At 48.7% G+C, this 25,492-nt stretch overlaps 1 long non-coding RNA gene across 4 annotated transcripts in view; it reads right to left on the reverse strand.

Moving 5' to 3' along the window:
• Window positions 1-12,978: 12,978 nt before the first annotated feature.
• Window positions 12,979-25,492, reverse strand: part of LOC106507707 (uncharacterized) — a 54,367-nt gene continuing 41,853 nt past the window's right edge. Inside the window, exons 6-12 of one of the 4 annotated variants that reach the window (XR_014806612.1) lie at window positions 24,472-24,641; window positions 23,472-23,581; window positions 23,031-23,121; window positions 21,432-22,893; window positions 20,850-20,914; window positions 20,212-20,278; window positions 12,979-13,133 (exon numbers count right to left, since the gene is read on the reverse strand). This is a non-coding gene — a long non-coding RNA (uncharacterized LOC106507707). Of the gene's footprint in view, window positions 13,134-17,361; window positions 17,998-18,923; window positions 19,100-19,786; window positions 19,833-20,211; window positions 20,279-20,849; window positions 20,915-21,431; window positions 23,122-23,471; window positions 23,582-24,471; window positions 24,642-25,492 lie in introns of those variants that run through there. The other 3 variants (XR_014806614.1, XR_014806613.1, XR_014806615.1) reach the window with 3 other exon arrangements.

Below are 25,492 nucleotides of genomic sequence, written 5' to 3' on the forward strand. Positions count from 1 at the left end.
GCCATCAGATACTTAGGTTCCATGAGTTAATTTCCTTTCATTAATTAATTTTTTTTTTTTTGGCTACATCCATGACATATGGAGAGTCCCAGGCTAGGGGTCAAATCGGAGCTGTCCCGGCCTATGCCACAGCCGCAGCAACGCCAGATCCGAGCCGAGTCTGTAACCTTGCAACCACAGCTCACTGCAACACAGGATCCTTAACCCAATGATCGAGACCAGGGATCAGACCCGTGTCCTCATGGATACTAGTCAGATTCGTTTCCACGGAGCTATGATGGGAACTCCCTAACTTCCTCTTAAAGAGTACAGTGTGGGAGTTCCCGCAGTGGCACAACAGGCTCCGTGGTGTCTTGGGAGCACTGGGATGCAGGTTTGATCCCTGGCCCAGCACAGTGGGTTGAGGATCCGGTGTTGCCGAAACTGCGACTTAGGTTGCAACTACGGCTCAGATCTGATCCCTGGCCAGGGAACTCCATGTGCCCCAGGGTGGGCCCCCAACACCAAAAAAAAAAAAAAAAAAAAAAAAGAGAGAGAGAGTAAAGTATGGAAGGGGGAGAAAAGATTAACTGAATAGTGGGGGAACCTCACAAATACAACCTTAGCCAGGTGATCAGGGTCAAAATCAGCAGTGGTCAGTCATGTCGACAGGATGCAGTGTTGATGGGAAGTGATGAAACAAGACATTCCCTCTAGGGGTTCTTCCCCCACACACCTAACTCCAGGCGAATGATGAGAAAAACATCAGTCACATCCCCATAGAGTGGAGCTCTCTAGTAATAGCACTGAAGGCGAGGTTGCACCTGACCCGGTACTCCTCAGAACTATCAAGGCCATCCAGAGCAACAACCTAAAACCGTCTGGGAGGAGTTCCCGTTGTGGCACAGTGGTTAATGAATCCCACAAGGAGCCATGAGGTTGCAGGTTCGATCCCTGGCCTTGCTCAGTGGGTTAAGGATCCAGCGTTGCCGTGAGCTTCGGTGTAGGTTGCAGACGCGGCTCAGATCCTGCATTGCTGTGGCTCTGGCGTAGGCCGGCGACTACAGCTCTGATTCGACCCTTAGCCTGGGAACCTCCATATGCCGCGGGAGTGGCCCAAGAAAATGGCAAAAGACAAAAAAAAAAACAAAAAGAAAAGAAGAGCTAGAATTTCCCTCTCCCTCTCTTTTTTTTGGTTAGAACTTTTACCTTAGAAAACTTGCAAATGTAAGCTGTTTCTCAGTCTCTTTGACACATACCTTTTTAGAAACAAAACAAGCCTTTTATCAGCTTTGTCCTGTAGCCTTAAAAAAATACACAATTGGAATTTTATTTATTTATTTTTTGCTTTTTAGGGCCACACCCGAGGCATATGGAGATTCCCAGGCTAGGGGTCGAATCAGAGCTGCAGCTGTCAGCCACAGCCATGCCAGATCTGAGCCGCGTCTTTGACCTACGCCACAGCTCCTGGCGATGCCGGATCTTTAACCCACTAAGCGAGGCCAGGGATCGAGCTTGTGTCCTCATGGATACTAGTCAGATTCATTTCCACTGAGCCATGATGGTAACTCCCACAACCTGAAAGTTGAGAGTTAAATTTTATTGGGGGTGAAATTAGGACTTAAGCCTGGGAGACAGCATTTCAGCCCTGAGGAACTGCTCCGAAGGAGCTGAGGGGGGAAGCCAGGATATATGAATTTTGGCAACAAAGTAAAGGTAGGTAGGAATAAAATATTTACAGAAAACAGGATTTGCAGAAAACCAGTTTCTCTGGGGAGATGGAAGGGTCTGGGCTCACGGAATTACTCCTTCGATGCCTCAGCTGTGGGCCAGTCTTTGTTTCTTTCCTAAGCTCCCGCGGGCCTCACTGGCCCGCCCTTGGGAGTGGCTGTTCTCACAGATGACCGGGACATTTTTGGTCCACTTAACTACAGCCCAGGAGGAAAGGGGAAATTAAGTCATCAAGGTGAAGGGGGGGGTGCCTGCAGCCCGGCACGCATTTTACACAAGTTTGCTGCTGACCTGGTGAAGGTCACTGCTGGTCACAGACATCAGTCGTCATCAAAGGATTTTAGTGCTTTTCTAGATATGAAGAGATGCAGGAATCGGGCTCATAAAATCCTCCTAAAAACATCTAACTAGCTGAAGACTTGTTCTCGCAGTCTTCTCAGAGCCAGAGCGCCTCACGCCTGGTCTCCACCCTGAGCTCTGCTGGCTGTGGGAGGGGAGGGTGCTGTGGCTCTGCAGCTGCAGTGGCTCAATTTTTTTTTTTTTTTTAGGCTGCACCCTCGGCATATGGAGGTTCCCAGGCCAGCGTGTGCCAGAGCCACAGCAATGCTGGATCCGAGCCCACATCTGCAACCTACACCACAGCTCACAGCTGCCTGGATCCTCAACCCACTGAGCAAGGTCAAGGATCGAACCCACCGCCTCATGGTTCCTAGTCGGATTGGTTTCTGCTGCGCCATGACGGGAACTCTGTGCAGTGGCTTGTGTTTTACTCATGTAGAGGCTGATGGCAAGTGCCAGACTTCAGGGCACAAGGCCTTTTGCTGGTTCCAAGGCTCTGGATCATCACACAGTTGAGGGGAAGGAAAGAAGTTGGCTCTGGGTTGCCCAAACTGTTCACTGAAAGAAAAATGCACAACAAAGAAACTGGGAGTTAAGGGTTTTTTTCAGGGACTTTACTGAAAAATATAGCTTGGAAGAAAGACTCCCAACTCTGAGGAACTACAGAAAAAAGGTAAAGGAATAGCCAGTGTATACATGACATCCTTTTGCTGGGAGAACAAGCCGTGATGTATAAGATGACTGCTAATTCCAAGGAACAGACATCTCAAGTTAATGATGTAAAGTGTTTTTCTATGTGTGGGAAGATGCAAGAATCTGGGGTCACTGGAATTTTTCCTTAGATAAGCATCCTATCTAGGGGTCGGTATACCCAAAGCACAGAATGTTGCCTGTTTTTCTCCATCCCGAATTCCCCTCAGGTGCCCTGTCCCTGGGCCACTGCCAGGGCCAATGAGCTTGATTCCTGCAGAACTGGAAGGGCGAGGCAACATTTTTTTCCATCCAGGTGTTCGTAGGAAATATTTCCCATTCTAAGAGTTGTGTATGTCACATTCTAGTTTGTAATCCCCACACAAACCCGGTTCTTGTTTTCTTAAACTGTGTAAGTTAATTCTCATTGCAGGGAATGTTCCTGGATCCAACCACCGCCCCACAGGAGTGCCTCACTGAGATCCCAGTTCCCTCACTTCAGGACCAGCGTGCAACTGGCAGAAGAAATTTTTCACTTAAACCCTTTGCAACTTGTTAAGGAGAAAATGTCTTCATTTCCAAAACAAGTGGCCCACACAAGTGTTAGCTTTTAATTTAATACGGCACAAAACAAGAGGAGAACTACTCAAGCATTTATGAACCCAGACTACCTTGGGAACAGGACGGACCGCCGCGCGCCCCAGGGCCCCGCGCCCCAGGGCCCCGCGCCCAGCCGCGTAGTCTTCCGGCAACAGTTTACTGCGGAGCCGAAGCCCAGAACGCGGAGTGGAGGTCGCTTTGTGGAGCGTGAGTTACAGTTTTTCTAGTTAAACCTGCGCCTGGTGGCCCTCTTTCCTCCGTATCCAAGGTCTGGGCGTCGCTCCGGGCCTTAAAATCCCCGCACTCGCTCCTGCACCCCAGGTGCACTCAGCTGCTGGCGGTGAGAGGCCCAGGGTCTGCCCTCCTCTCCGTGTGAATTTCGCTCTGAGGCCCGTCCCTGCCCTTGGCTTTCCGCCTTCGGTCCACGGAGACACCGCCTTTTGCGCCGTTTTCCTGCTTAAACCCCTTTCCCGACGTCCCCCCTTCCCTCCGTCTGTGTCGTCCTCTTGTAAAGTGCTCTTCCCCGAGGGGGACCCGCGCCCCCACCTCGCCCCCCGCCCCTGGAGGCAGCCCCGGCCGCCCTGCTCCCGGAGATGCCGCGTCCTCGCCCTGGTCCTGGTACTCGGGAGCCCCCAGTCTCCTGAGGAACCCTCCCTGCAGCCCCTCTGGCCGGTCCTTCTGCCCCGCGGGCCTCCTCTGCGCTGTTAGCCCTTCCCCGCACCCCGCGTAGGTGCGACCTGGGGACTGTAGCCCAGGAGGCAGCTCTCATCCGAGAACTCTTGTGAAGAGGTGATGGGGGAGGCCAGTGTCCCCACGGCAAGGTTCATTTGTCTCCTGTCATAAGGAATTCCGAAATGGTGTGGAAACTAAGGAAGCAAAATGAGGATTATGGCCTCGCGTTGTGAGGGGCCCTCAAATGAACGGGTGGAATATTCATTGGGAAGGAGGGGTTTGGGGGTCCTGCTCCCTGGTTTTTATTCCAGCTCCCCGCTTCCCGAAGGGAGGAGAGCTTTTGTCCTTCGTCTGGATCGGAAGTGTCTTGGCGTCCGTGCAAGATGGGAACTTCTTACCCGCAAGGCTAATTGTGTTGTAATGAGCAACAGGTGACATTCGCGATGCGGCGATTCAGGCTTTTTCCCACCTTTGCCCGTCTCCAGGACTCTTAACCCAGAACGTGTGGTTTCCTGTCAGTCTGCAGGTTCCTGCCTTTTTTTTTTTGGTCCATGAATCCCTGCTGTGTTTACAAGATGCTTGGTTTGCTGCCACCTGGCCCATAGGCCCCCCTTTTCTCTGCTCATACCTAACTGCCCACTGTAACACCACTGTATACGTGATTTTGGTGAAGGGATACGTTCAGTTGAGAGCAAACCTTGGTAGCAATAGGTTACTCCTGTTCTTTAGGAACAGATAGCTTAATGAATGGTTTCTAGTGCTTCCTTTCTTTTTTTTTTTTTTTTTTTTTTTTGGTCTTTTTGTGTTTTAGGGCCGCACCAGCAGCATATGGAGGTTCCCAGGCTAGGGGTCGAATCAGAGCTACAGCTGCCGGCCTACACCACAGCCACAGCAACGTGCGATTTGAGCCACGTCTGCCACCTACACCACAGCTCACAGCGACTCCAGATCCTTAACCCACTGAGCCAGGCCAGAGAACAAACCTGTGTCCTCATGGATGCTAGTCGGGTTCGTTAACCACTGAGCCACGACAGGAACTCCAGTATGGGACGATGCAAGAATCCAGGTTCATAAAAATTCCTCCTGAAAACATCTGAGCCTCTGAGGGCCGGTTCTGCCAGTTTTCCCAGAGCAGAGAGGGCCTCCTCCTGAGCTTCGTCCTGACGTCCTTGCAGGCTGCGCTGCAGGTCAGTGGCTGCAGTGGCTCATGACCCGATTCCTGCAGAACTGGATGGTGGGCACCTGCTTTCTTTTACAGTCCCTTCCCTTTCTGTCTTAATTTCAGCCGGGGTTTGGGAGGCATTTTGTGGCCAGTGTCTCCCACCTTGCTAGAAATGCTCATTCCTAGGTCTGGCAAGGATTTTGCCGATAGGCTACTCAGTGTGCTCTTACTGGACTAGGGCTGCTAATAGCAGCCAAAAGCTGGCGTTCCCGTTGTTGTGAGTCAGCAGAAACGAATCTGACTAGCATCCTTGAGGACGCAGGTTTGATCCCTGGCCTCACTCAGTGGGTTAAGGATCCAGCGTTGCCATGAACTGTGGTGTAGGTCGCAGGTGTGGCTCGTATGTGATGTGGCTGTGGCTGCGGTGCAGGCCAGCGGCTACAGCTCCAGTTCAACCCCTAGCCTGGGGACCTCCATATGCCGTGGTGCGGCCCTAAAAAATCAAAATCAAAAATAAATAGTAGCTGAAAGCCTCTGGACAGCCTGTCTCCGTAGTCTGCTGTATCCAGGAAATAATTCCCTCTTGTTGTTTCTTCTGCTGTCTAGAGTTACTCTACACAATCATTGATCTTTTAGGACTATGTTTGGTCAGTCATTTCAGGTCACTGTCGACCTGGGAAAAATGCACGGCTTCAGAGCTGAGAGTTAGACAGTTAGGCACAGGAAAGAATTTAAGAGCCAAAGTAAAATGAAAGCAAGTTTCTTTGGACAGGTGCACGTTCCACAGGCAGGATGGGGAACTCCTTAGAAAATGAGAGCAAGCCCCCGGATGTGGGGGGGGGTCAGTTTCTTGGGCTGGGTAACTTCATATGCTAACAAGGGGGAGGAATAATGTTTTGGCGGCGAGGGGGGGGGATTTCCAGGAACTGGACCACTGCCCACATTTTGGCTTTATGGTCAGCTTCGGAACTGTCCCTTCGCCTCTGGGTGTGTCGTTTGGCATGCTGATGTATTATTGCAGGGACCCTATCGTGAGGCTCTAGGTCTACTGTGTCTAATCTTCCACCATTTTTGGCCTAGTTAGTTGGTTCTAACCAGGTTTTGTCATATCCCTTTTTTTCTCAAGGGCTGTGTCTCTCTGCCCTCCCCACCCCCATTCTTTTTTTTTTTTCCTGGACATTGTATGCAGTGGCTTGATGTGGATCTCAGTTCCCAGACCAGGGACTGAACCTAGGCCACAGCAGCGAAAGTCTTATGTCCTAACCAGGAGGCCACCAGGGAACTCCCCCATCCTTCATTCTTTTATTGGTTGTGCCCTGTTCTCTTCCTTCCTGTCTCTTAACCCCATAGAGGTCTGAGAATGTTCTGTTCTTAGGAATTACAGGGCTGATGCAAGAAGAAGAAAAATTGGTTTTTTGGTTGAGGAGGTACTGCTGCCACTGGGGAGGTCTGGTTAGCAGACTCGAGGAGAGGGAGGAGGCCCAATCGCACAGAGAAAAAGTTCACATTTAAATGTTTCCTGTCCTGCCTTAAACTGTTTTTATCTTATCCGTGCTCTCTTGGGAGGCAGGCATCTTTCCATCCCACCTCCTCTGAAGGTGTGGGCAAGGGGGGTTGGGGGAAACAGTGACTGAGAGAAAAATAAAAAACTGGGGAGGAAAGAAGAGTGGTCGAGGTCAGAGGGCAACGGAGAGGATGGGTCTTGCGAAGAGATGGTAAGAATGAAAGAGAAAAGGCAGTGAAAGTAGCAGATGCTGCGGAAGCGAGCCTCTGTGCACCAGTACCACACTGAACCTCCAAGACAGAGTTTTGGGTCAAGTACAAAAGAACAGCTTTATTGCTGTGCCAGATAAAGGGGCTACAGGGGCTAGTGTCCTCCCAGCTGTGTGTCCCAGCCCAGGGGTTGGAGTGGTGGAGTCTTAGAGTAATGGTTCAAGGGGCAGGGCTGCCCATAAGGATCAGGGTGCATGCAGCCAGCGTCCCTTCAACCCAGAGAGAATGTGGCGTCAGGTGGTCTCCCGATGGGCTTCTGTGGCTCTCGAGGTTGTGAAACTGTGACCTCCCCGGAATGAAGAAGGTTTCATCGGGTAGTTAACATCTTCTATTTGTGGGGGTTTGAGTTGCGCAGAAAAGCTCAAAGAGGAGTTACTGTCGTAGCTCAGCAGAAACAAATCTGACTAGCATCTCTGAAGACGCAGGTTCAATCCCTGGCCTCGATCAGTGGGTTGAGGATCTGGCATTGCCATGAGCTGTGACATAGACTGCAGACTTGGCTGGGATCCTGCATTGCTGCTATGGCTGTGGTGTAGGCCAACGGCTGCAGCTCCAACTGGACCCCTAGCCTGGGAACCTCCATATGGCGCAGGTGCAGCCCTAAAAAAATAAAAAGATAATAAAAATTTTAAAAAGCTCAAAGATATTGTTAGGTGTGACCCTTGAGAGCGACCCAGGACCCTGTCCCAAGGCTGCACCAGTGACTCGTGACTCCTCTTCCCTGGTCTTGGCACCCCCTCCCCTCCCTTCCCTGACTAGCAACTGTCAGAACCTGCCCTTTCAAACTCAGGGAAGGTCCTGGAGGCTGAAGTCTATTCCCTAAAAACAAAAAATGGGGGACACAGGAAGGCTTGTGCCCAGGAGCCCCACAGGGTCCTGCTCAGTTTCACAGATGTGTAAAAAAGAGGCGTGTACAGAAAACTGTGATCTCCAGGGAGATGAAGGTGAAGAGATAAATAGGAGAGGAGCCCTTGATGAGTGGTACCTGCAGGGTCAGCTGTGGTGAGGTGTTTCCCGGGGTGAGTGGAGGGAGGGATGAAAGAGCTGAAGCCGCGGCACAGAGCAGCCTGATGCCTGGAGAGAGAACAAGGGACTTGAGAACAGAGCAGGATGTTAGTGCAGCCACCAGGGGGTGTCAGAGAGCGGGGATGAAGGGAGTGGAATAGGGATGGAAGGGCAGAGTAGTGTTGGGTGGAGAAAGAGGCAGGAATAGATGGAGGTTCAGGGCAATCAGAAAGGTTGGGGAGAAAAAGCATCAAGAGGGGGAACAAGCTGCAGAACGGGGCAGGCCAGGTATGAAGGAAGCAGCAGCGAGGAGGGCAGGAACAGCAGGGGAGCCGAAGGGAACGGAGAGACAGAGGCAGATGAGACAGACATAAACCACCTGAGAGGGAAACACAGGGTGGTGACGGGCTGTGGGGGGTGCAGATCTGGATGCAGATGGGTTCTGCGTTGTTTGGCTGTGGATGATTAAGTTGTGATATATGACTTGTGGCTTTAGAATCTAATAAATTCAAAGAGTTTCTTTGAACTATACAGATGAGCATTGAAAAACTCCTGTATGAGATGTACGCATTTTGTAATCATTTGTATCAGAAGATAGCTTCCGTTAGCAATCCCTGTTCACCTGGGAGCAGTGACTGGACTCACTCAGAGAGCAGTGGGTCACCCCTTCCCTTTCCCTGGCCTGGGGTACAGGGGAGAAACCAGTGGGACTGTCTCTACATGGTGACATTAAAAGTACTTTTTTTTTTTTTTTTTTTTTCCTGGGTAATGGCTTTACTTTTTACTCATTTCTTTACAGTTAATTCTTTTTGTAGCTTGGGATACATCTTAGTTAATTCCATTTCTTTCCTATAAAGAACTTTTTAACTTCTGAAATGAGCTTTGGTGCCTTCCTGTAATCAACTCACATCACTTTATCAAAATGGGCCTTTTTCTCAAAGTTTTTTTTAACTTGGACACGAAATTTTTTTGATTTAAAAAAACTTTATAATCTTTTTTCTTTAGTTTGCTTCTGATCTGATCAGGGCCTGTGTGTGTTCTGCTTTATATCTTACACATTGGAAAGGTTCTTTGGTAACTAGTAAATAATAATAGACTGATTTGACGAGTACTCGGTAGGAAGGCCTCTGGCCTTTTCTGTAATCTGCTGGCATGGTCAGCTGTGACCTACTAAGTAGGCGTTCCCCTCAAGCCCTTGTCTGTTGTCTGCAAATTAGAGCCCATCTCTTCATGATGGAGAAGTCTACTCAGAGCTTTTTTTTTTTTCCTCTAGAATTTAATAATATAATAGTATATTTCATTTTATTGTATGTACTTTTATAGTCACTTTCTGTTCGTGGGCAAGTGATACTGATTTTATGTTTTTATTCTATTTTTCTCTCCTGGCTGCTGCATGCAGTAGCTTGATGTGGGATCTCGGTTCCCAGACTAGGGATTGAATCTGGGCCATGGGGCTGAAAGCACCAAATCCTAACCACTAGACCACCAGGGAACTCCAGCTCAGAGCTTCTTTCAGTCACCATGCCAGGTGCTATGTTTTTGTAAGTCTGTATTTTAAAAATATTTTACATTGATTTTTCTGGAAAAGAGGAATTACATGGTTGGTATCAGTGTGAACAGACCTTGAAAGAGACATTGCCTTTGCTTCTGCTCATGAAAGATGGTTCTGGTGTTTTTAAGTGGGATGGGCAATAAAGACAGACTGCCACTGACCCTTCTGGCGACCTTTTCAGAATTGTCACTCTCATTTCTTTTCACTTAAGTCAGACCTTCACAGAAAAGTCTCCCCTCTGGGCCACAGGGAGCCCACTTGCAACATGGAGAGGAAAGACTAGACCAGAAACTCAGTCTGAGCAACACTGACCCCTGAAATGATTGGCCAAATTGGCTGTGTGCCTGTGCCTGGCCGTTCTTAGGGGAGTGCCCAGTTATGCTTAAAATTTTAAATGAATCCCAGTCCTCCCAGAATGAAAAAATTTATTTTAATTTTATTTAATAATTGATTTTTATTTTTTCCATCATAGCTGGTTTACAGTGTTCCGTCAATTTTCTACTGTACAGCATGGTGACCCAGTTACACATACGTGTATACGTTCTTTTTTCTCCCATTATCAGGCTCCATCATAAGTGACCAGACATAGTTCCCAGTGCTACACCGCAGGGTCTCATTGCTTATCCATTCCAAAGGCAATAGTTTGCATCTGTTAACCCCAGCTTCCCAGTCCATCCCACTCCCTTCCTCTCCCCCTTGGCCACCACAAGTCTGTTCTCCATGGCCATGATTTTCTTTTCTGTGGAAAGGTTCATTTGTACCATACATTAGACTCCAGATATAAGTGATATCATATGCTATTTGTCTTTCTGACTTACTTCACTTAGTATGAGAGTCTCTGGTTCCATCCATGTTGCTGCAGATGGCATTATTTTGTTCTTTTTTAATGGCCGAGTAGTATTCCACTGTGTATATATACCACATCTTAATCTATTCATCTGTCAGTGAACATTTGGGTTGTGTCCATGTCTTGGCTATTGTGAATAGTGCTGCAGTGAACATGCAGGTGCATGTGTCTTTTTCAAGGAAAGTTTTGTCTGGATATATGCCCAAGAGTGGGATTGCTGGGTCATGTGGTAGTTCTATATTTAGTTTTCTAAGGTACCTCCACACTGTTTTCCATAGTGGTTGTACCAGCTTACATTCCCCCCAAAAGTTGTAGAAGGGTTTGCTTTTCTCCACAGCCTCTCCAGCATTTGTTATTTGTGGACTTGTTAATGATGGCCATTCTGACTTGTGGGAGGTAGTATCTCACAGTAGTTGTGATTTGCATTTCTCTAATAATCAATGATGTTGAGCATTTTTTCATATGCTTGTTGGCCATGTGTATAGCTTCTTTGGAGAAATGTTTATTCAGGTCTTTTGCCCATTTTTCAATTGGGTTGTTGGCTTTTTTGCTGTTGAGTTGTATAAGTTGCTTGTGTATTTTAGAGATTAAGCCCTTGTCAGTTGTATCATTGGAAACTATTTTCTCCCATTCTGTAAGTTGTCTTTTTTTTTTTTTATGGTTTCCCTTCTTGTGCAAAAGCTTGTCAGTTTGATTAGGTCCCATGGGTTTATTTTTGCTTTTATTTCTGTTGCTTTGGGAGACTAACCTGAGAAAACATTTGTAAGGTTGATGTCAGAGAAATGTTTTGCCTATGTTCTCTTCTAGGAGTTTGATGGTGTCTTGTCTTATATTTAAGTTTTTAAGCCATTTTGGTTTATTTTTGTGCATTGTGTGAGGGTGCATTACAGTTTCATTGATTTGCATGCAGCTGTCCAGGTTTCCCAGTACCGCTTGCTGAAAAGACTGTCTTTTTTCCCATTTGATGTTCTTGCCTCCTTTGTCAAAGATTAATTGACCATAGGTGTCTGGGTTTATTTCTGGGTTCTCTGTTCTGTTCCATTGTTCTGTCTGTCTGTTTTGGTACCAGTACCACACTGTCTTGATGCCTGTGGCTCTGTAATATTGCCTGAAGTCTGGGAGAGTGATGGCTTCTCTTGGTTTTTGTTCCTCAGAATTGCTTTGGCAATTATGGGTCTTTTGTGGTTCTATATAAGTTTTTGGACTGTTCATTCTAGTTCTGTGAAAAACGTCATGGGTAATTTGATAGGGGTTGCTTTGAATCTGTAGATAGCTTAGGGTATCTGTAGATAGCTTATGGGTAGTATGGCCATTTTTACAATATTAATTTTTCCAACCCTGGAGCATGGGATATCTTTCTATTTCTTTGAATCTTCTTTAATGTCCTTGATTAATGTTTTACAGTTCTCATATGGAAGTTCCCAAGCTGGGGGTTGAGCCACAGCCACTGTAGAAACAATGCCAAGTAACTATGTTGTGAGCCACATGGGAAGTCCCCAGAATGGAAAACTTTAAAATGGTTGGATAGAGGCAGGAATACAGGCTCAGAGTCGGATGTCTTTCTCTGCACGATGGATGAGTAGTCTGGAAGATTGTGTCACTTCCTGGCATTCAGCACTCCACTGGCTTCCATTTGTCGTCAGGGCAAAATGTAGTCTACACAACCCGGAATCAGCCTTTCAGGCCCTGCCAGTGTCTCCGGTCTCATCCTTGGGAGCTTACCTTTTTCCCAAGATTCACTCTGCCCTGATCGCATTCACCTTTTCTTTGTTCCCAAATACCCAAACCTTTTTGTTGTTGTTGTTGTTCTTTTTAGGGCCAAGCCCACGGCATATGGAAATTCCCAGGCTAAGGGTCGAATAGGAGCTGCAGCAGCTGGCCTATGCTGCAGCATCATGGCACCCACATATTGCAGCAGTGGTGGATCCTTAACCCACTGAGTGAGGCCAGGGATTGAACCCAAGTTCTCATGGATACTGGTTGTGTTTGTTGCCACGGAGCCACAACGGGGCCTCCACCCAAACCTTTTGTGTCTGACTTTAGCTCCTGCTCTTACCCTTTATCTCAGTCTTCAGGTCTAGGCTCAGAGATGTCTTCCTACTTCTTCCTACCCATCACCTAAAGTTCCTGTCCCAGGTCCATCCCTTGATCACCTTATCCTAGTTTTATGGTCCATTATCAACAGCCCATTTCAGAGATGCTCATCTTCATTATTTTTGAGGGTTTCCTGTTCTTCCCCTTGTCGAAGGGCACATGGCCTTCATCTTCCCGGGGTGGTTGCAGCATCTCTCTTTGGGGAATGTCTTTTTTTTTTTTTTTTTTTCCTCATGGTACATGGGCGTTCCCAAGCCAGGGATCAAACCCACACCACAGCAGTGACCTGAGCTGCTGCGGTAACAATGCTGGATCCTTAATCTGCTACATCACAGGAGAACGCCTTTGGGGACATCTTTAGATGCTGGGACTGTGGAAGGAGCCAAGTGATCCTCAGGGCAGACCAAGGGATGTGGGGCAGGGGACGAGGATGGTTCCTATTTTTGTTGTGCAAAGTTCAGCTCTAACCTGTGTTTACTTGCTGGGGCCACTGGAAGAGCAAAAGGACGTTGTGAAGACACAGCACTATAGACTGGTGTCCTCAGGTTTATTCCGCTGTGTCACCGATCTGCTATAGCTCTCAGCTCTTCCAGGCCCTGCACAAATGGGGACCAGCTGCCCCCTTGACAGGAGCTCTGCCTTCCAGCAGTCCATCTGCTTGGAGTTGGGGACATTTCACTTCCCATTAGCTGTGAGTGGGGAGAACAGGAGACAGTGAGAGCCGGGGACTCCTTGTGACGTCTTCAAACTCAACCCAGCCAGCCTTCAAATGCCTTTAAAACTCAACTACCTGACGCCCCATTTGCCAGCAAGTTTTTGAAGGAGGGTCAACTTCTCGATTTCCATAGTGGATGCCCCGTGTCCTTTGATGTGCAGCTTCTGTGCTTCCTGTTGTGATGCCTGTGCCCAGAGGGCCCCGTGGCGTTTAGCCTAGTCTGTCCTTGAATGCCCAGAGGAGAGGGGGTAAAACGAGGAGAGTGGGGGGCGGCAAAGGGTCCGGAGGGGTGTGAAGGCCCGTGTGGGCCTCGGAGTGAACCCAGTGAATGGTGTGGCACCTGTTCCATGATTGAGTGTGTGCAGCTGTCAGAAAGGGAGATCTAAGTTCTGACTGGAGAAACGGGAAGTGCCTTCAAGTGTAATTGGAGGCTGCAGGGAATGATGTGGTGTGCCATGGTGATACAGTCTGGGTTCTCTGAGACACAGTTCCTGAAGCGGATTTGCGTGCATGGGTTTAGTTGGGTAACTCATGATCACACATGAGAAAGAAATGAAGGAAGTGGGTTTGGGCAGAGAGCAGGTGTTACCCCGAATCGTTGGTAAAACCAAGGCCTGAGCTGAGTGTCCAGGGAGTTCTGGGTGCAGGAGGATAAGTACTTTGGTTCTGAGATATTTTATTCTTTTTGATGTGATGGTAAATGGGATTGTAAACTCTCCCACTTTATGGGGAGTTTTCATCATACATGAATGTTGAGGAGTTCCCGTCATGGTGCAGTGGTCAACGAATCTGACTAGGAACCATGAAGTTGCAGGTTCGATCCCTGGCCTTGCTCAGTGGGTTAAGGATCTGGCATTTTCGTGAGCTGTGGTGTAGGTTGCAGGTGCAGCTCGGATCCCGCATTGCTGTGGCTCTGGTGTAGGCCAGCGGCTACAGCTCCGATTAGATCCCTAGCCTGGGAACCTCCATATGCTGCAGGAGGGGCCCAAGAAATGGAAAAAAAAAAAAAAAAAAAAAAACAAGGAAAAAATAAATGAATGTTGAATTTTGTCAAAAGCTTTTTCTGCATCTACTGAGATGACCATGTGGTTTTGGTTCTCCAGTGTGTTGATGTGGGGTATATCACAATGATTGACTTGCAGATAATGAATCATCCTTGAATCCCGGGTATAAATCCCACTTAATCATGGTCTATGATCCCTTTAATGCATTGCTGGGTTCAGTTTGCTAATATTTTGTGGATGATTTTTGCATCTATGTTGATCAGTGGTGCTGGCCTCGTATTTTCTTTTTTGTCATCTGTGTCTAGTTTTGATGTGATGCCTTTGTCAGGGAGATGATGGCCTCATAAATGAGTCTGGAAGTGTTCGGCAGTTTTTGGACTGTTTTGAAAAGGACTCGTGTTAAACCTCTGAACGTGTGCTAGAATTTACCTGTGAACCAGCTAGTCCTGTTAAGTTAGTGATTCAAATTCATTACTATTAATTTGTCTATTTCATAACCATTTTCTATTCCTGATTCAGTCTTAGGAGATTGGATGTTTCTAGGAATTTGTCCATTTCATTGGCCTATACTTGTTCACAGTATTATGATCCTTTGTATTGCTGGTGTCAGTTTTAACTTTTTTTTTTTGGTCTTTTTAGGGCCACACTTAGCACCATGTGGAAATTTCCAGGCTAGGGGTCAAATCGGAGCTATAGCTGCTGACCTACCCCACAGCTCGAGGCAATGCCAGATCCTTAACCCACTGAGCGAGGAATCCACGCTAAGTGTGGCCCTAAAAAGACAATGGGAACTCTAACGTCTTTTTAATTTTGATTTTACTGATTTGGGCTCTTTAGGGGTTTTTCTTGATGAGTATGGCAAAAGGTTTACCAGTTTTTATCTTTTCAAAGAACCAACTCCTAATTTCATCAATCTTTTCTATTGTTTATTTAGTCTCTATTCCATTTATTTCTCCTCTGATCTTGATGGTCCCTCTCCTTCTGCCAGGCTTTTGCTCTTTTCTATTTCCTTGAGGTGTAAAGTTAGGTGGTTTGAGATTTTTCTTATTTACTGAGGTAAGCTTATATAGCTATGAACGTCTCACTTAAAATTGCTTTTGCTGGAGTTCCCATTGTGGCTCAGTGGCTAACGAATCCGACTAGGAACCATGAGGTTGCGGGTTCAATCCCTGGCCTTGGGGACCTGGCGTTGCCGTGATCTGTGGTGTGGGTCGCAGACGCGGCTCGGATCCTGTGTTGCTGTGGCTCTGATGTAGGCTGGTGGCTACAGCTCCAATTCGACCCCTAGCCTGGGAACCTCCATATGCCACAGGAGCGGCCCTAGAAAAGGCAAAAAGACCAAAAAAAAAAAAAAAAAAATTTGCTTTTGCTCCATCCCATGGATTTGGGTTCATTGTATTTTCATTTGTCTGTAGGTATTTTTTGATTTCTTCAGTAGTCCATTGGTCAATTAGTAGCGTATTGTTTGGCTTCCATGTGTTTGTGTTTTTGCAGTTTTTTTTTCTTGTAGTTGATTTCTCATCTCATAGTATTGTGCTCAGAAAAGATTCTTGATTTGATTTCAGTCTTAAACTTATTGTTCTGTGGACTCATATGTGATCTATCCTGACTGATGTTCCGGGTGCAGTTGATAAGGTGTGTGTTCTACTGCTTTTGGATGGACTGTTCTGTATACGCATTTAGTCTGTTGGCCTGATACGTCGTTTAAGGCCAGCATAATAGACGAAGCACCATGTGGTGACAGAAATTCTGTTACTGAGCAAGGGCTCACTGCCCAGTGTACACAGAAGGAAGTACTCCTGCACTGGCTTCTGAGAAAAGAGCTTTATTGCTAGGTGGACTGGCAAGGAGACAAGTCATGGCTCAGATGTCTTCCAGATGTGGTGTTCTGTCAGACTCGCGAGTTACGAGGGACAGACTGGAATGCTAAGCACTGGTGAGGCCGCTTTGGGGGGTTTTTTGTTCTTTTATATATATATATTATAGTTGATTTACAATGCGCCAAATGTGCTGTACAGCAAGGGCCTGAGTCACACACACACACACTATTTTTTTAGTATTCTTAGGAGATTGGATATAGTTCCCTGTGCTAGAGAGTAAGACCTTGTGGTTTTTCCATTCCAAATGTAACAGTTTCTGTCTATTAACCCCTAACTCCCAGTGGTCCCATTCCTCCCACCCCCAGCAACCACAAGTCCGTTCTCTATGTCTGTTTCGTGGACAGGTTTTTTTTTTTAATTTTTTTTGTCTTTTTGTCTTTTCTAGGGCCATACCCGCAGCATATGGAGGTTCCCAGGCTAGAGATCTAATCAGAGCTGTAGCCACCAGCTTACACCAGAGCCACAGCAATGCAGGATCTAAGCCGCGTCTGTGACCTACACCAGAGCTCACAGCAACTCTGGATCCTCAACCCACTGAGCAAGGGCAGGGACCGAACCCGCAACCTCATGGTTCCTAGTCGGATTCGTTAACCACTGAGCCATGATGAGAACTCCTGCAGATAGGTTCTTTAGATTGCATAATATCATATGGTATTTGCGTTCCTCTTTCTGACTGAGTATATGCATCTACATTGTTGGGGATGGCATGATTTTGTTCTTTTTGGTCTGAGTAATATTCTATTGTGTATATGGAATGCACACATCTTAATCTGTTCACCTGCTGATGGACATTTGGGTTGTTTACATGTCTTGGCTACTATAAATAATGCTCATATGAGCAACTGGGGTGCACCTATCTTTTTCAGGTTTTTTTTTCCTCTAGATATATATGCCTAGGAGTGGGGTGGCTGAGTTATATGTTAATGCTATGTGTTGTTTTCTGAGGAATCTCCAGACTGTTCTCCATAGTGGTTGTACCAATTTACATTCCCACCAACAGTGTAAGAAGGTTCCCTTTTCACCACCCTCTCAACTATTTGTTATTTGTAAACTTGTTAGTGGTGGCTGTTCTGATTGGTGTGAGGGGGTACCTCACTGTCGTTTTGATAAGCACTTCTAATAATTAGTGATGTTGAGCATCTTTCATGTGTTTTTTGGCCATCTGTATGTCGTCTTTGGCGAAATGTCTATTTAGATCTGTCCATGTTTTTTCTGTTTCTATTTTGATGTTGAGATGCATGAGATGGTTATATATTTTATATATTTTCAAGATTAATCCCTTGTCGGTTGCTTCATTTGCAAATATTTTCTCTCATTCTTTGGGTTGTCTTTGTTTTGTTTGTGGTTTTCTTTGCTGGCAAAACCTTTTAAGTTTAACTCAGTCCCTTGTGTGGGTTTCTTATTATTATTATTTTCATTACTCTAGGAGGTGGATCCAAAAAGATATTGCTGGGATTTATGTCAAAGAGTGTTCTGCCTGTTTTCCTCTAAGAGATTTATGGTATCTGGCCATGCGTTTAGATCTTTAAACCATTTTGAGGTGTTTTGGGTGTGTACAGTGTTAGGTATGTTCCAGTTTCACTCTTTTTCATGTAGCTGTCCAGTTAGCCCAGCACCATTTTTTAAAGAGACTGCCTTTTCGCCATTGTATACTCTGGCCTCCTTTGCCTTAGATTAGTTAACCATCGATGGCTATGTTTATTTCTGAGCCTTCTATCTTGTGTCATTGATCTGTGTTTGTCTGGGGGCCAGTACAACCCTGTTGATAACTACAGCTTTGTAGTATAGTCTGAACTCACAGAGCCTGATTCCTCCAGCTCCACTTTTTCCTCCTCGGGGGTGCTTTGGCTGATTATTTCAGTAAGAATTTATCCTGTTACTCAGAAGCCTTCTCTGTCCTGCATCGAAAAGCGTCAACTCATGCTGTGAAGGTGTCCACAGTTTCCCACGGCTCCTGGAATTAAGAGTAAAGTCTCCAGGTCAGTCAGCTCCGGTTCTGTCCCTCAGGTCTGCATCCTTTTATTATTTACTGGAGATGGCCCGGTTTAGGACTGTTTGTGACACAAATCGGGCAGTTTTCATATTACCTTTTGGAGGGACCCATGTCCTTGTGGACCAGCAATAAATATTCGTAGGTGATTGAGAGGTTGCACCGCTCCTGTAATAGCCCCCTTGATAATTCTTTCCCTTAAATGTTCAGTTGCTGTTCATCATGAAATCCAGCCTTCTTTGGTTGGTTGGTATTTGTCACCATCTAAATCTCAAGAGTTCCCACTGTCTCCTCCGAGACCCATTTCCGAATCCTGAGGCTTAAAGCGGGACAGGTCCGCACTCAGAATGGATGCTGGAGCCTCAGGATCTGGCTTTCTCTTCTGACCACCTAATGTTGCCGCCTGATCAGCTCAATTATTTCCTTTAGCTGTGTGAGTAAGCATCAGACTTTCGATGGCTTAGGCAACATACCATAGCTGCTTCTAGCATCTTCTGTGCATGTTGAATTTCTTTCCTTCCTGATGTTAGTGGGCCTTTCCCTTTCCACACCCCAGGGCCACATGGGACAGAGAAGGCATATTTAGACTGTAAGTGGTTACCTTTTTCTTTCTTTCTTTTTTTTTTTTTTGTCTTTTTGCCATTTTCTTGGGCCGCTCCTGCGGCATATGGAGGTTCCCAGGCTAGGGGTCTAATCGGAGCTGTAGCCACCAGCCAGCCTATGCCAGAGCCACAGCAATGCGGGATCCGAGCCGCGTCTGCAACCTACACCACAGCTCACGGCAATGCCGGATTGTTAACCTACTGAGCAAGGGCAGGGACCGAACCCGCAACCTCATGGTTCCTAGTCGGATTCGCCAACCACTGCGCCACGACGGGAACTCCGGTTACCTTTTTCTTAGCTCCAAGGTACAGGGCTCTTGTGAGGGCTGCCTTCTGCTTCTGGCACTTCCTGATGAGTGACTATCGCACACCCAGCCTTGAAGTTCTTGGTCCTTGAAGCTGCTCTTACCCACGAGCATTTCCATACCTGGACTGTTTTCCAAAGGCTGTCTCTCAGGTGGGACCTGCTAGAATAGACCTCGTCAGTAATTTGTACAGAGTTGTGGACGGGTTCTCCTGTTCTAGTGACTGGGTTTAGATGGATACAGCCTTTCATTTTACATTCGTGTTGTCAAGTAGCGAGGCCAGGTATTTACCCCGCATTCCCAAATTTAGCCTGTACTTTCATTCATGTAAAGGGGGCCCACAGTGTGGAATGTGCACGGAGTGGCCTGGGTAGGATGGCCCAGGGTGAAATGTCACAGGTTTCGGCCACAGCCTGGAGGCTTACTGTCTGTCCCTGAGTTACGATGTCCAGCTGTTTGGAAAGGTAAGCGACTGGCCTACTGTGCCTCGGTCTTGAGTGAGCACTTCCAGACTCCTGCCCTGTCTTTCATGCCCCATCAGCGAGCCCACGTGCTAGGGCTGTTCAGAGTTTCTCCTTGGTGGGAGGGAACACATCATGGCATCTGCGTCCAGCTTCATGGCTCACTGTCATTGCCTTGAAGAGCTTCATCCAGCATTTCCTAAGCATCCTCCACTGCCTTCTGGAGGTACGTGCAGCCCCCCACCCTCGCTTCTTTTAGATCCTGCCTAAGTTTGGCATTTTGGTAACTCAAGTCCTAGATATGTTACAGTTGGTTGAGAAACGTGTGCCTTTCTCTTGGAGACATGTGTCCTCAGTCTACAGAAAATTTAAAATGAGGATTGTATTTTGGTCTGAAGCTTCCGTAGTTTTACTGATAAAGTATCAACTACCTGCTGGAACAAGACTCCTTTGTTTAACTGAGGGTCTTTTAGGTCCTTGGCTAAGACCCCCCAGAGTTAGTGGGGGCATCTTTAAACCCCTGTGGAGATACCACCCAGCAGTGTCCCTAGACCCCAGCACAAGCCTCCAGATAAAGATGTGGCACCACCGCAGGTACATCCTCTTCGGGTTGGCCCTGGCTTTCAGAGCCCGTCCCCGATGCTGGTCCCCAGCCCTGGGATCTGCACCAGCAGGATGGGAGTGAGGTAGGGGGACTGACGAGGTTGGACGAACCCGCGCTGAAGAAAGGTAGCCCCAAGGCCTGAAACTTCTCCCTCCCCCCACTCGCCTAGTGCAGATTTTCTTCAGGCTCTTCTGGGGGAGACTTACGTCCCATCTGTAACAGCCGCTTGGATGGCTCAGGTCTGTTCTGGAAGTACTGCAGTGTCACCTTTTTCTGTGGAGAAAGTCACGCAGATGTTAAACTCTGTCATCTAATGAACGACAACGCAGCTGTGCTGCGACGCTGCTTTGGCCCTGCGACCCTGGCGGGGTTGCGGAAAGTTGATGAGGATGCCCCTGACACGGCTGTGACAGATGTGTCTGCTGTCTGTAGGAACAAGTAACCCAAGTGTCAGAAACTGGACCGTTTCTCTCCCTCTGCGCTTGGGCCTGGGGTTCCTTGTGGGAAACGGTGACAGAGCTCACGGAATTTCAACGAGTCACGACCACCAGGCTGCCACATCTGGGGCGAAGCGCTGAGGCAAGTCCCTTTTCCTTCCTGCCTTCCAAGGGTCACAGGGAAGGGATTTACCTCCTGAGGCAGGGGAGCCGGAAGTCAGAAAGAGGTTCAGAAACTGTGGGGGCTGCGAGGTGTCTGTGAACCTAGAGCGGGAAGTTTGGGAGCGGAACCTGCCCCCCAGCAATTTCAGTGGGATGTGGATGCAGGCTCTTGGGACCCACGGCGAGAGAAGAAAGGGGTGAACTCAGAGTGGGAGTGGCGAGCGGGTTCAGGGCTTCTAACTTACCCTGCGGTCCCTGAAACCCGCGTGCGGAGAAGCTGGACCTGAAGACAGCAAAGCACAGGTGCCAACTGGAAAAACAGAGGCTCGCTGAATAAATTTCATGTGCATTATCAATAAGTGAAATTCCTGACATCGCTTTGTACTACGGGTGAGGGGGTGTCTGGTTTACTTTTGATTCTGTGAACTGTATACCACTGGATATTCGGGAGGCGGGGGTGACACTCCTCCATCAATCCAGCTGTTCTGTGATCTTGAAGCCGCCTCTTCCTCAGCAGCCCCCCCAACCCCATAACTCACTGCCCCATGCTGGGGACACAGGAGTCCACGCAGAAGCCTCTCTCTTCCCAACAGGCTAATTGGGACCATTACTTGACAGAGGACATCCTACCTTCTAGAAATCCCAAAATTCTTTTTTTCCCCCCCAGACTCAAATTCATCAGCTCTGACTTGAATTATTAGGAAAAGCTTCTGACGTCTTGCTTCCAGTGCGAGTTTGCCCCCAGACCAGATCTGCCCATTTTTACCTGTAAGTATTTTAAATAAGCTCCCCTCTACGCCACACAGTCATGTACTTTGGCTCACTACCTTTCCTCTCGGGGGTTGAGGCCACAAACCCTGGCCTCCAGTGTCCTTCGGAGTGTGACACGGGTCTCATCTCCAGCTGCGTCCAGGGTCTCTTGCTCCGGAACCAGGGTGGTTCCTCCTCCTGTTCCTTCATCATCACACGGGCTTCCCTCGTTACTCAGTTATTCTCCCACTTCTCTCCCCAGTTAATTCTCAGATTTAAAGTTACTTCTAAGTTTCCGTTAGCTACAAGGTATTAGAGACCCCAATTTTAAGTGACTTCTTAGACTCCAGACTTTTCTTCTGCAGTGGAAGTTACAGAAGCAGTGCACACAGCATTTAGTTTAGCGTCTGCTCTGCCCATGTCGTGAATTCTATTAGGTCAGAGCTGGTTTTCACACCCTCTCTGTTACACGCCTGTCCCTTCCAGTGCTTAGATTCCGTAGGGAAAGAACAAATGACCACACGCTGTTCCAAGACACATAAAAGACGTACCTTGCTGTTTTTAGGGAGTCAGATGACCCTGCACACGACGGGGTCACTGCTTAGGAAACAGGAATGGATTGGGGGAGAGGGTGACCCACAGGATCGTCAGGAAGAGAAGGTGCGTGCAGATACCCAAGTGCTTACCAAGAGGAGGCTGCTTCAGGTACCCCCCGCCCCGGCTGAGGGACGTTCTGGAGGACGCGCTGGTCTGTGAATGCGCTGGAGCCACTGCGTGCATCTAAAGAGGCTGAAAACAACAAAGACGCTGAAGCCCTGGATCATGAATCCTCACGCGCAACATGAGCGAGGTTAAAGGTGCTGCAAGGCATGGTTGTGTGATCTTGCCACTCAGATCCCCAGGCGTATTTCTCTGTGATGGTTTCAGTCACATGAAGAGGAAAAGGGGTCCTCACCCGTGTGCTTAGGATCAAGCCTGGGCCGTCAGGCTCACGGGAGCTGCCAAGGCCAAGTGGGATGTGCCGGGAGGCGCCCCCACAGGCTGGGCACCCACAAACAAGCCTGCGTGAGAAAGGGCCGAGGAAGTGGTGCCACCGCAAACCTGCCTTGGTCAGAGGGACGCCGTGAGCAAGGCGCTGCGCCAGCCAGGCCATGAGAGTCAAGTCCCAGGAAGGAACTGTGTGTGACTGGACGGGTCTGTCCGCCACCCGGGAGTAGGCCTCTCCTCCTCTTTCAGTTTCCCTCTCTTGGGAATCTGCTTTTATTGGCTGCAGGACGGGTTTGTGGTTCTCCTCACATACAGGGCATCTCCAGCCACCCTGCACCCTGCGCGGTGCCGGAGGGTTTCCCACCACACCCGTCCTGTCTGAGCTTTCGGCTGGTCCTGCTCAGGAATAACCAGTTCCATGTGACGTAACTCCTGGGGGGAGCGAGAAGGATGGGGGGGGGGGAATGACAGACACACACTGCTGCGTAAAACAGATAACAAGAACCTGCTGCCTAGCACGGGAAATAAATCTGCTCCATGTCCTGTAATCACCTGCATGGGCAAAAAGAATGGCTATGTTTATATGTACAGCTGATTCACTTTGCTGTACACCTGAAATTAACACGACATGGTAAATAACTACACGCCAATAAAATTACATTAAAAAAAAAAAAAAAGGAAGTACTCACTCTGTAGGAAGACCCCTCCCGTGGGTGCACCAACCTTAGAGCTTTTCACACAGCAGCTGCTGAAGAGCACGAAGACGAGCAGAAAAATGCTCTGCAAATAAAGGTGCGAGTAGGAAGTGACAACCTGACAGGAAGGGCAGAGAGGCCTGTCGTGAAGAGCCATCCCCCAGGGTGGGGGACCCACGGCGGGAGATTCTTACAGCTGTGGAGGTTCTCCCTAAGGAGCCGGGGTCCCCCCTCCACTCTGGACTCTCCAGCCAGGGGTCCCGATCTGGGAACCCAGACCCAAAGCCTCGGGCTTTGGAGGCCAGCAGGGCTTCCTCTGAGGAGACCCCGATAGCTCTAGCAAACAGACTCCAGTGTCAGGGGCGCACACGGTCCCAGAGGCGCCCAGACTGAGGGAGGAAGCAGGACCTCGAAAGGCGCGTGAGTCAGACCCACCTGCTGATCGTGGAGAGCCTCTTGAGAAGCAGGTGACAACTGGCGCTCGCTTTGGGGACACAGATGGTGGCTCTGTTTTGAGAGCGCATGCTGCCACGAGGACACTGGTGCTGGTAAGTACCATGTAAGAAGCTTCCCCCGCTGCTGTGGCACGGGTTCAATCCCTGGCCCCATATCTCCCGGGAGCCAGCCTCACCACCTGAGGACTCAGGTCCTGGCCCCTCCCACCAGTGTGCCAGCACTGACCCAGGACTCCAGGGCCCCACAGCCACCCACTGGGATCAGGACCTGACCCTGCCCAACAATGAGCTGACACAAACTCTGGGGCCTAGGTCCCAACCCTTCCCACCCCTGGGCCAACAACACCTGCTTCAGGGCACCCAGGGCCCCACAGAACCTGGCCCCGCCTATCTATGAGCCAGCACTTGCTGGGGAACCCCGGGTGCCCTGGCCCTGCCCACCTACAGGGGTCTGCCAACCCTGGAATGTCCAGGGCACCGTCGCCAGAGACACGGCGACCCAGCTTCACACACCAGCAGCCCCCACTACCCCAGGACCTCCTGGGCCACAGCCCTGCCCACCCGTGGGCTGAACGAGATCCAGACCCCTGGGCTCTGCAGAAAAAGATCCCAGTACCCAGCCCTCTCCACCACTGGATTGGAACCAGACCTCACCCACCAACATGCAGACACCAGCTCCAGGACCAGGGCAGCCCTGGCTTGACTGTGTCAAGACCCAGTCCACCCACCAGCAGGCTGACACCACTTCTGACACACTTTGGGCCCTGAGCCAGCCACCCTGGGATCAGGTCTCCCTCACAAGTGGGCTGACCCCAGTTTTGGGTCCACCCCAAACTCCACAGCCAGCCGTGTCAGAAAAAGCAAGCCAATACTAGACCCAGAAACCCAGCCCTGCAACCAGCCACCTGGAAACTGGCTCTTCCACCTGTGGAACACCCCGGGATGAAAGCTAACCAGCCCAGGGGGCCAGCCATGCTCACCGGACTGCGTGGTAGCCGTCCTGCTACAACAGAAGGACCCAGGCCACCCACGGAGGCAGGCGGCACACGTGGAATGTGCAGCTCCGGTGATCAGAAGGCAGTGCGCCGCTGGGATGCACAGGACATCTCCTGAAAAAGGCCATTTCTCCCAGAATGAGAAACGTAGCCACCTAGCAATACACAGAAATAAAAAGAGCAAATGAGTCAGGAAACTCCTGAAAGAGCTAAGTAAACTGGAGAGAAGCACCCAAGAGCTAAAGATCAGATCAGAAAAATGCTCAAAGACCTCGGGAGAGAAAGAGAGATAGAGGCTAGAAGCCTGAGCAAGGAGATGAAGAACCAGAGCTACAGGATACAGTAACAAATTAAAAATACACTAGAAGGAATCGAGAGTAAAGAAGATGGTCTGTAAACCGCAGTGGAAATCAATGAACAGAAAAAAAAATCGGGCAGATTAAGAGATGTTTGGGACAACATGAAAGTACTAACATGTTAAATACAAACCCCATGGTATAAAGCCCACACCCACACAATCTATACAGGTAAACTTCATGGTCACAGTCCGGGATCTTGACGTGGGACCGGGCACTCCTCCAAGCTCAGAGCTGAACGATTCTATGTTCTCCATCTGGAGCACTGGGGGTCCTACAGCAGACTCTCAATCCACTGCCTTTGCAGTTTTCTTTCCTTTTTTTTTTTTTTTTTTTTTTTTGTCTTTTTGCCATTTCTTGGGCCACTCCCGTGGCACAAGGAGGTTCCCAGGCTAGGGGTCGAATCAGAGCTGTAGCCACCGGCCGACACCATAGTCACATCAACACTGGATCCGAGCCGCATCTGCAACCTACACCACAGCTCACGGCAATGCCGGATCCTTAACCCACGGAGCGAGGCCAGGGATCGAACCCACGTCCTCATGGACGTTAGTCAGGTTCATTAACCACTGCACCACAACAGGAACTCCTGCCTTTACAGTTTTCTAAGTAGCAAGTACAGAATTTCCACACCGCTCCCTGTTACACGC

The sequence above is a fragment of the Sus scrofa genome, chromosome 6 (assembly GCF_054392235.1).
Source record: "Sus scrofa isolate SSC_HxYL_T2T_F1_AM1 chromosome 6, Sscrofa_HxYL_maternal_Yorkshire_Landrace_v2.0, whole genome shotgun sequence".
Taxonomy (NCBI): domain Eukaryota; kingdom Metazoa; phylum Chordata; class Mammalia; order Artiodactyla; family Suidae; genus Sus; species Sus scrofa.